The sequence below is a fragment of the Helicoverpa armigera genome, chromosome 9 (genome assembly GCF_030705265.1).
Source record: "Helicoverpa armigera isolate CAAS_96S chromosome 9, ASM3070526v1, whole genome shotgun sequence".
Lineage (NCBI taxonomy): Eukaryota > Metazoa > Arthropoda > Insecta > Lepidoptera > Noctuidae > Helicoverpa > Helicoverpa armigera.
The window spans coordinates 5,636,920-5,647,198 of NC_087128.1; the positions used below are offsets into that span (position 1 = coordinate 5,636,920).

At 34.8% G+C, this 10,279-nt stretch overlaps 1 protein-coding gene across 1 annotated transcript in view; it reads right to left on the bottom strand.

Annotated features, from left to right (window-relative positions):
- LOC110375681 (5-hydroxytryptamine receptor) overlaps nt 1–8,080 on the bottom strand; it is a 32,880-nt gene extending 24,800 nt beyond the window's left edge. Inside the window, exon 1 of the mRNA XM_021333905.3 lies at nt 7,702–8,080. The gene's annotated coding sequence lies outside the window, so the exon portion shown is untranslated. The remainder of the gene's footprint in view (nt 1–7,701) is intronic.
- Nucleotides 8,081–10,279: the final 2,199 nt, after the last annotated feature.

A 10,279-nucleotide genomic window follows, 5' to 3' on the forward strand; every position in this document is an offset into this window, starting at 1 on the left:
AAACGAAGTCGTTTGCCAATAATGTTGATTTAACGGTAACTGAAGTTGAAGTGGTTGCATTTGTAAGGATTTGTATTGACGGAGTAAACTGCCAAATCGTATCAGTGGCTTTGTCCATCCGGCCACAAATCCCCGAATAAACCGCATGCAAGAGACTCGTGGACCAGACATTGTTACCGCTCTGAGAATGCCCCGGGAACGCAAATAATTGTGCTGGGACTGAACTCCTGCAGCCAGAGTGCACGCCGTTTATATCAAATGCCAAACATTCCAATCGCACAGTCGATTAAATTTTAATCCTCATCGCTACTATGCAGGAAAAGCAATCAAATGTGCTGAATGTTTTTGTATTATTCTTTTTAATCGTATCGAATAACTATTTCGATCAACACAGTTCCGAAAGTTGGACAGTGTTCCCCTCCTATGATGTGGAACAACACTTTCCGTCTGTATCAACATAATATTTTTCTTCTGGCATGTGTCATATTTGTCCTTTAATCTTGTTGGGTTGTGCCCAACATTTTCATGGCGAAAAAACTTTTATTCCGTTATACAGGATCCGTCATATCATGTATAATGATAGATGGTACAATGTGCACAGTGACGTCATCGGTTTAGTAGCTTCAGGGGCATATGTAGGCTGCTGTTTACTTACTATCATCAAATTGATGGATATTGTTACAATCAATAGCAATGGATAATAGTGTGAGATTTTATAGAAAGACATAGAAGGCCTTACTACAAAAACTTTAACACCTGTTTTACACTTGTCTAAAAAATTTGTGGCTGCAAAATGAACCAAATGTCAACGTCATAATTTGACATTTTTTTAGACAAGTCTTAAACTGACGTTAAAAAGTGTTTGTGGTAAGACGGAGAACGTTTATAGTATTGTGAGAGCCACTGTAATCACATATATTCTTACTTGTTCTAAACAAAGACAAATAATCACACTAATTAATAAATATCAAGCAGCTAAAAGTTGTCTTTACATTTATTCAAGTGTAAAGTTTTCAGATTTCTATATAACAAATTTGTATAAAATCATTGTATCGTCTAAGAATATGCGTTACCGTACATCGGGACCCATTGTAAGTTGTACGCTGAAACAACCGTAATGTTATCTTTAGCTGCTCCATTAATTGCCATTATAATAGGGAACATCTGCCTTTTGTTCGGCTGATTGGTATTCCGAACCATTATTACTGCGACTAACAGAATATAACATTAACCAAACACTAAACGTGAAATGGGTTTGAATGCGATGTTACATTTTATCGAAATGTTTGAACTTGATCTATATTTTCCTTGCTCGCTACGTCACCGTTGTCCACTTTATTTCGTCTAGTGCTACTATGTTATAGCAAATGTTTGAGGTGCATGAATTTATTATGAAAATTCGGTTCTTCGGTCAGTTTGAAATATCGTTCGAGTGGAAATTGTAGAAATTTTTAAGTTAGGAAGTTCAGTACATTGATGAATGGATATGGGAATTGCATTCCCTCAATGCGAAGTTTGTTTGGAATAATAGAACTGGTACATGGAAATTAACTCTAAATTGATCGATTTACTTTATCAGTAAATATTTATATAAATGATCAATTTTAAGAAAAATGGGACCTAAAAAATAAAAATGTTTAAATCTAACTGATGATGGGACTCCAATTTTGCCAGACTCCGAAAATAACAGAGTATTGGTATTTACTTTGATAATTCTAAACATTGATCAGTGATAAATGTCAAACAACAATGCGACAGTACACAAATCCTTTGTAATGGACGATTTGAAACTTGCAACAGATACTGGGATAGGTCTCCGACAAGAACAGACCGCAGAGTTATCACTCTTCCACATCAGTGGACAACGTTCATCGGTCCACTCGCTCCCAAATTAAGCGACTCAATTTAAATTCTAATATTCAATGAATACTATGAATACTATTCAAGTGGTATGCAAGTCCATTGAGTGCCAGATATGACTTATAAATGATGAAGATAGTAAGGAAGCCAGTTCTAACTACCTACTGCGGATTTATCGCTTCCTAGAGAAGGGAAATTGAATTGAATTTCATTAATGTAGCTAGATGGGATTGTGTAAGTGTGAACTGTGGTTGTGATGAAAACGGCTTGTGTGATGTTACTTTATTGGAGTATGTAAGCAAAGACAAGACCCGTCCGCTGTGCATACGATGTACCTAATATACAATTGGTACGGAAGCACAATCTGATGTAGGTAGACTTTTGACTTTTGGACATATTATATGGCTGCATTCTATTCAAGTCTAAAACATTTTCAGGCAACCATTTTCAATCACTTATTAACAAAATATTTACGAATAACTAACTGAAGTCTCTCTTAGGAAATTCCTACATAATTTTCAAGTGTTTTAAATAAATATAGACCTATATTAAGTAGAATTATGTAAATACCTTTCCTCAACTATTCAAACAATGTTGCTGATTCCTCAGCTAAGATGATTAGGAGTACCTGTGCTATACAAATTATTAATAGTTATGTAACTATTTCTCCAGTAAATGTTTGACGAACAAACAGCGAGCGTTTGACTAATTAGTGAAGTACTTTTGATTAGAGGATGGTTCTGTGTGTCTAAGCTCGACAGGATTCTATTGCAATCAGACGTTAGGCTTCGCGTACAATACGTGAAGGAACACATACGTACAAAGGATTGCATTAGAGACAGTTGCGTCAAAGACGTACGTAATCAGTTTCTGTGAGACGACATTTAAATTAGCTTGTTTTGGTCTTACGTGTTTCAATAATATTGGTCTTTTAGAATTGGGTCGGATAAACCCATTTTGGAATATAGATTGAAGTACGTACTGAGATTACGTATTTGAATTTTGGGAGTCATGTGAAAAAGAGAATAATTTGATTAATCGATTGTCCGCTGCTTGTAAAAAAAGCGACCTATACAGTTATGAAGGTCTCTTCGTGATCGAAGCTTAAACAAACTACTTATTTCACAATCACACAAATAATATCTCAAAGTGAACACTGCATATCGATTACGAAGCCTACAATATCGAGTATCATATCGCGATAAACCATTCGTTGGTTGCACATATCCATATTGGTTTTTACGTTGATTTATAGCAACAACCCAGTGCATCGTGGACCGATAGCCAATATTGGGCTGTGGAGCTTAGTTTCAATATTCTAATAGCCGAACGCGGAGTACACAACCAAATAAAAAGGAAACAAAAAGTGCTAGGGTATAAAACAACTGGTATGTTGTATCTTTTCAGTTCGGTAAAAGCACTCAAATCATGTAGTAGGTACATTGGGTTCAGTTTTTTGCTAAGTAAATATGTTTATTTTATAGCATATAGAAGAAGACATTTACCTACTTGAAATATTTACACACATTTAGTATGATACCACTTTCTTGGAAATGTCTTTCTAATGCAGATAGGAAGTGCAAACACATTACTTATGGAACGAGCGATTTTGCGGTAACTTGCTCCACGGAATACGTGACAGCGGAGACAAGATGGGTGACCTCGGGCCAGTGGCGTTCGCAAAATGCTATGTTACCCGATATGAAAGCTAAGATAAAATGCATAAGACAGCTCAGGAAAGAAAATTCCGAGGAAAGGAAAATGTATTAAGATAGATATTGTATATTGAACGGACATTGGAAACCTAACATCCTTGTCGACATTGCTGAAAAATATGATGCAATTTTATTTCTGTTAGAATGTTGTTCAAGAATTATATAATAAGTATTATACCGTTACTGAACAGAAGATAATATGCTTACATTCCTATAGAAATAAACTATTAGGATCACACAACAAGCTACTGGTTTTCCTCCGAGCACAGTTTCGTGGAAGTTGCTTTTCCACTCAAAGCGTAAACGTTGCGAATTAATGCTCATGTATAAAGCATGTGCCCCACAAAGAGGGAATACGATATTTCATGCATAGCAATAGATTGGTGCCGATACGTTGTTAATAACGCTGAGCGATCCTAAGTTACGCGCCACCGACTATCGTAATCGCATCACTCTACGTATATTCAAAACCGAACTTAATTAAATTTTGCTGGTCATTTAATTTCACGAACGTACGGTAAACGACGTAATGTATACCCCTTCGCAGCGTATACAATTAAGGAAATTTTCACGGCCGGAATCGCCCAGTGTCCTATTTTGAATATCAGACAATGTAAGCTGTGAATTTTAAACAGGTCCACATTGTTTGTACGGAAACCGTTGTTTCGATATAACAAGACACAGGCTTCTGATCTAGCATGTAATTGTATTCTGTAGAATATTGAATTTCAGCTAGATCAAAGGTATAGCGAAAACTAAGGCAAAAGTTAACGTTTGAGGATTGCTTTTGTCGATGTAGATTCCAAGAATGTGTCAAGAACTTAGAACATGTTCAATGACAATGATAAAGAACTTGTCTCGGTATCAAATGCTCTAGAATGGGTAATGTCAGTATCATTACTCTAAAAGTACCGCCGAATGTCCTTTTAGAAACAAATATCTTTATTTATTCTCCCTACTCAGTCCAAATGCGATTTGAGTGAAACAAATACAGTGAAAATAAATTAAATTACTCCCGCAAGATGTTCCAGCCAAAACTTTTTCTTTTCTCCTTATTTTCCTGTTATAACGAAACATTAAGCAAATGGAGTATAGAATAAAATTATACATCATGTACCCAATATAAACATGAATTCCGAGTATTTCTAACCGAATACTTACGCTTTCTTGGTTGTTTGTTATTTTTATTTTCATTTACTGTCGCGGATATATTTTATATTTAAAGACTTGGAGTACTTCGTCAACTTAAGAGATTCGCTAATCGCTCTTTAAGAGCTGTTTTAAAGGAGCAAAAAGTGAAGGAGAGGGTTTTACATCACGCCAAGTATAATAGAATGGCCATCGTGCATCCCGAGTAATCCCGCCCATAGAATTCCAGCGTTATCTAGTTGAATAGAAATGGGACAAGCTTTTCAGAAAGATATGCATAAAGGAATATTTAAAAGCCAACTTACTTTTTATGTGGGTTGTACTAAAATTCGAGAATAGCTTTTGTACTTTGGATAGGAATTGTTACTTTGAGAGTGTTGAAATTAAACTTAGATTTTTATTAGATGATATTGCCATATTAGCTTTAATTCATTCTTTAAGTCTATAGTTGAATCACAGTAATATTTTTACAGTTACAGAAGTTGATACTCATAATCGCAACAAAATAATTAAAGACAAATTGTAACGCAGCTATTGTGATGTTAACGACGGCTTGTGATTATAAATGCATCTCATACAATCAATAGCGATTCTGATTATTAAAGGGTTAATCATCTGGCTAGCTTTTTCTGGATGCAGCCAAGGACCAGCGCTTTACAAGAAGCGACTGTGTATCTGATCTCCTCATTTACCCGTCCCAATAGCCCATCGTAAGATTGGTTACCAGGCTTCTGACTGTCAAAGAGTTTCAAATGACAGCCGGGGCCTACAGTTCATCGTGCTTTCTGAAACACGGAAGAACTCTTTATGAAAAGATGGTTACGCACCCATCCACAGATCGAACGCGATAAACTTCATGATGGATCTTATTATTGATCTTATATTGTTACGATGAGATACTTAACTTTATGATGGAGCGATCCGCGGGGCTTTGTGTTAGCTACGAGCTCTTCATTAAAGGCTATTTATTAAAGGATAAATAATAAACAAAAAATACCACTTCATTAATTACTGAGGTTAACCAGTACCCTGACCTTTTCAGAATGGAGCCTACATTTGGGAAATGCCAAGTTTTCCTGGAACATGAACACGCGTCGTGTTCGAGATCGTAATATATAATTTTCCATATTAATTAATTGCTTAAACTACTGAATAGTATTAATTGTTATAGTCGTAAATATTAATGCGATGTAATTATGTTCATGAGTGTTACAATAAATCTAATGTGACCTTGTTATGACCGATGCGTTAGATTGGAGCGCTGTTAATTAATCATCTTATTACGTACAATGTTTCCGATGTGATTTTTGTGGAATAAATGTTATATGTACCATATGTATTAAAATATTATACCTATTATAGCAAACAGTCAAGCATACAATAATATTTTTTTTTACAGTAAGTACATTAGTAAAGTACTTAGGTAACGAAATTCACTTCTATAGATAGTTGATATATCTAAAGTCAGTTTACTTTTACGGAGTAAGCTATAAGGAAAAGTGTATATTTTACGATCATAACGTAACATCGTATTTTTTTACTTTACTTGATTACGAGAAAAATGCAAATGGTTTAGGCATTTCAGGTGATAACAGCATCAGCTGAAAGGTACCTTTCAACCAATATAAGAAACTTGCCCTTATGCCTTGGTGGTTGCATTTGCGTTATAAAATATATGTGAAAGTTCGTATCATGCAGTCAGACCTTGTAACCGATGTTACAATAAAATTACGGTTTTTACTATAGTAGAATATTCTAAAGACTAGATGTTCTTAAAAATTACACTGGTCAGTATCTAGTCCTACCTAATTAAAATTAGGTCTATCTTTTGTAAAGTAAGAATCTAAAGCTACTATTTCTAAAGAACAAAATATACATGCAATCAGTATAGGGTCAATTACGTGAATACCATAACTGAGAAATATTAAAGTCTATATACTCTAAAAATTAATGAATTGTATTATAAAAATAAAAGTGATACCTACAAAGATTCTATGTATTTAATGTTTAAGAATGCAGTAACAAATATTTTATTGTTTGTATGTAGGTATATTTTTTATAAATTTTTGCAAGAGAAAGTATTATAATAAAGTTGTTATTTGTAGTGCCTACCGCAATAAAAAAATATGAGAAGATGACTATACCTATTATAACCAAGAAAAATCGAGTGACTTTCTTTTGTTTACATGAGTAAAATGTAAAGAGGTGGCATTATGTGTGACCATGACTATGACCCTAAGAGCCAGACGAAGCCACCTGAAATCATTCCGATTTAGAAACCTTTGAATTATAAATACGCCTATATATAAACTGGGAGTAGACGCTTTCCCTTTACCAAACATATGCGAAGGGTAAATTTATTACATTTTTAATATAGAGTGACATATAATATTTTTAAACTAAAATGTTTTTGGAAAAGTTAGTAATTATCCACTAAAAATGAGAATTGTAGCCTTAATTAATGATACCATAACGAAAGATAAATATGTAGTCAATGGCTCCAGGACCAGATTAACATGCTTTATAAACTAAATTTTTAGAAAACTTTCAGCGAATTCATGACATTCAACAATGAAATAACTGAAAACTACAGTTTCAGTTTAACAGTTTCGCAGACCCAGAGGTATAGTTAACATCATTGAATGAAGTAGTACCGAATAATACGATTTAGTATTTTTGTTGTTCCAATTATAGCAATTATCCAAAAGTCAGCATATTTATGAAAATATTTAATGAATTTATTTTCATCAATAAGTTGATGAAGACGTCTTATGAAAATTTTCTTATAAATGTTGTGAAAAACATTGCAGATTTCAAATCAGACCAGCTTACCATTTATTATCATTCTATTAATCATATCAGTCTATTAATTTATATAAATTGGCTATTATTTATTAAAAAAGAACTAAAACTAAAATGATATCTAAAACCAAAGCATAGAAGTTGTAAATCTCTACATCATAATATCTAGAAGTACCTTAGTGTAATAGTAGTGTTTACGAGTTGCCGAAGTCGTTGACTAGTGTTATGAGTCGGTGCATCAGCCAGTGGGCAAGTCTGGCGCGGTTACTACAGCACTACTACAGTCCGTGGGCGGCAGACGGGCCGTTTACCCCTAGTCGGCACTTATCACTGACAGACGTAAAAGTCACAAAAACTCAATCACATAAGTCGAAGTGGAAACAAAGTGGGGTTTCACAGAAGCGTAAGGAGCATTGGGATACGTAGTAATTTGTTTACGGTTGCGTGAAGGGCGGGCGGTAGGGTCGCGTGCGGCGCGTTCGTAGCGCGTCCACCGCGCTCGGCGCGCAACAGATAGTACGTGCGGCAAGTCGGGCGCGCGAGCGGCGGCGCGCGCCACTGCCCGGCCCGCCTCCCCGCCGCGCCGCCCCGCGCCGCTGACGTCACGCCACAACCTCCCGAAATCCTCGCGACCGCCGATCGCTGCACCGACTTGAGCTGAGCTGAGCCGAGCGACAGTTCCCCGACATACCCCGGACTGGCCTGAAAATTATTTCGCATTATGCAAAATGAGAACTTTTCTAACTTTCTGTTTAATTTATTCAAGTTTGTTTTGAGTTTTTTCATTTCATGTTTTCTTCATTGGGCATCGTCCACGTATTTTGTTTAAAGTTACCCTACTTCTAATACAAAAAAAAAACTTTATTTTATGAATCATTAAAAATAAATGGAATCTTAGCCGAATTATGTGCGCGTTTATCTCGTTTGTATACAAAATCATAAATGCCCGCACAAAAGCAATCCGTGGTAAGGGCTAGCGTAGCGGGACAGCTCGTCAATCGGACTGTTATATGACTGTTACATTGAAGAGGTATTACTGTGACAGACTTTATCGATAAACATGAAATATGATGTAATTTCTACAAAAACTAATGTTGTATATCTTATAATATCGTAAACGTATGCCATTTACTGAACACAAAAACACTTACGTACTTAAAATGAACACTATGAATGAATATTATTTAACTTTCACACTCAAATAAAGTGGATTATTTTGTCTTATTATTGGTTCGATAATACCTATAGTAAAGCAGCTTGATAAAATCGTATTGCGAGCTCGAAAAACAATATCGAATTGAACACGAATATTCGTTAATAAATTATTTGATGAGATTCGTAATTAAATGTTCGATTATTTTTTCTACCGCACACACACATTTATAACAATGACTTTCTATTTATTAAATCTGATAATAACCCCAGACACACTTCTTTTTATATTAGAACTGCAATAAAGTAAGAAAACATAGAAAGCGAGTTTTATGAAAATGAATTTTCCTATTATATAGTAACAAAAAAAACTATTCTTATTATTTAATTCAACCCTCTTAAATATAACATTACGACGGCATGACTTATATACTGTTATGTTAACTGTTAAAACAATTTTCATTAGTCTTGAATAACCAACTCCAGTCATAAATTATTCACTCATAACTTACTTATAATGAATGCGATCCTGAAAAGTAAAATAATATAGCAAAGCAACGTAACTCCATACAGACGGTAGCCTGTAGCGAACTGTACTTGGACCTCTAGAGAATCAACTTCCCCAACACAACGTGGGATGTCAAAGGTTACCCACGTTTCACAACACACTTTTATTTAAATTAAAGCTTACATTTCAAAACACAACAGATGTAAAAATAAAATATTCTCTATTTAATCATGTAACAAAACGCGAATAGAACAAAATGAGATGTGTACCTGTTGACTTTCGACATTTGTAAATGTCACTGCGTTTGTTTCGTTTAAAAAATGAATAATAGAAACAAAACAAATGTGAAACGAGAGCTGAAGTAGCAGACAGCTGTCGAGCTCTTCAAGAACATGACTTTTAAAAGATATAAAAGGCGCGGTAATTTTATTGCCACTCAATATTTTTATCAGTAAAAGTACCATCTTTACATAATCGGTTATTATTTCGTGACCTGTTTTCCACTGACCTAACCCAGTAAGTAAAGCGTAAGACTTGGAATATCTTCCAGTAAACTGCAGAATATTGCTCACAGCGTTGTTTATGTCTGGACTTTGTTACGATTTACTATCACGATTTAGATACTTGTTGAATCATCTGGCTTTGTTGAATTACACATAGAACACTGAAATACAATTTGAATACAATTGCAGAGCCACATCCACGAATAAACCAAAATGCAGCATGCTTATTTAAGACCACTGCTGAACAAAAAATATCCTAATCTAGCAAAAGAGCAAATACCTACGTACGTCTACGCATGTCAATTTCCAAATGGACTTCACATGGGTGTTCTCTAAAGAACTTCCCTTCTTGAAGAAAAATCAATTAGCCAAATTGTAATGTCACATCTATTTCTTAACTCATACAGATAATTAATGATACAACGGAACTACCAAAATAGCCATGTGAACAAAAGGTTAATCAGCATTAACTTTGCTTTGTAAACTTCGAACTCCAGCTTTAGATACACATTACATATTTACTTTAGATAAACCACGGAAAATGTGAGGGACTTGATCCAATTTGAGCTTGTTAATCCAACAAAAAAGCG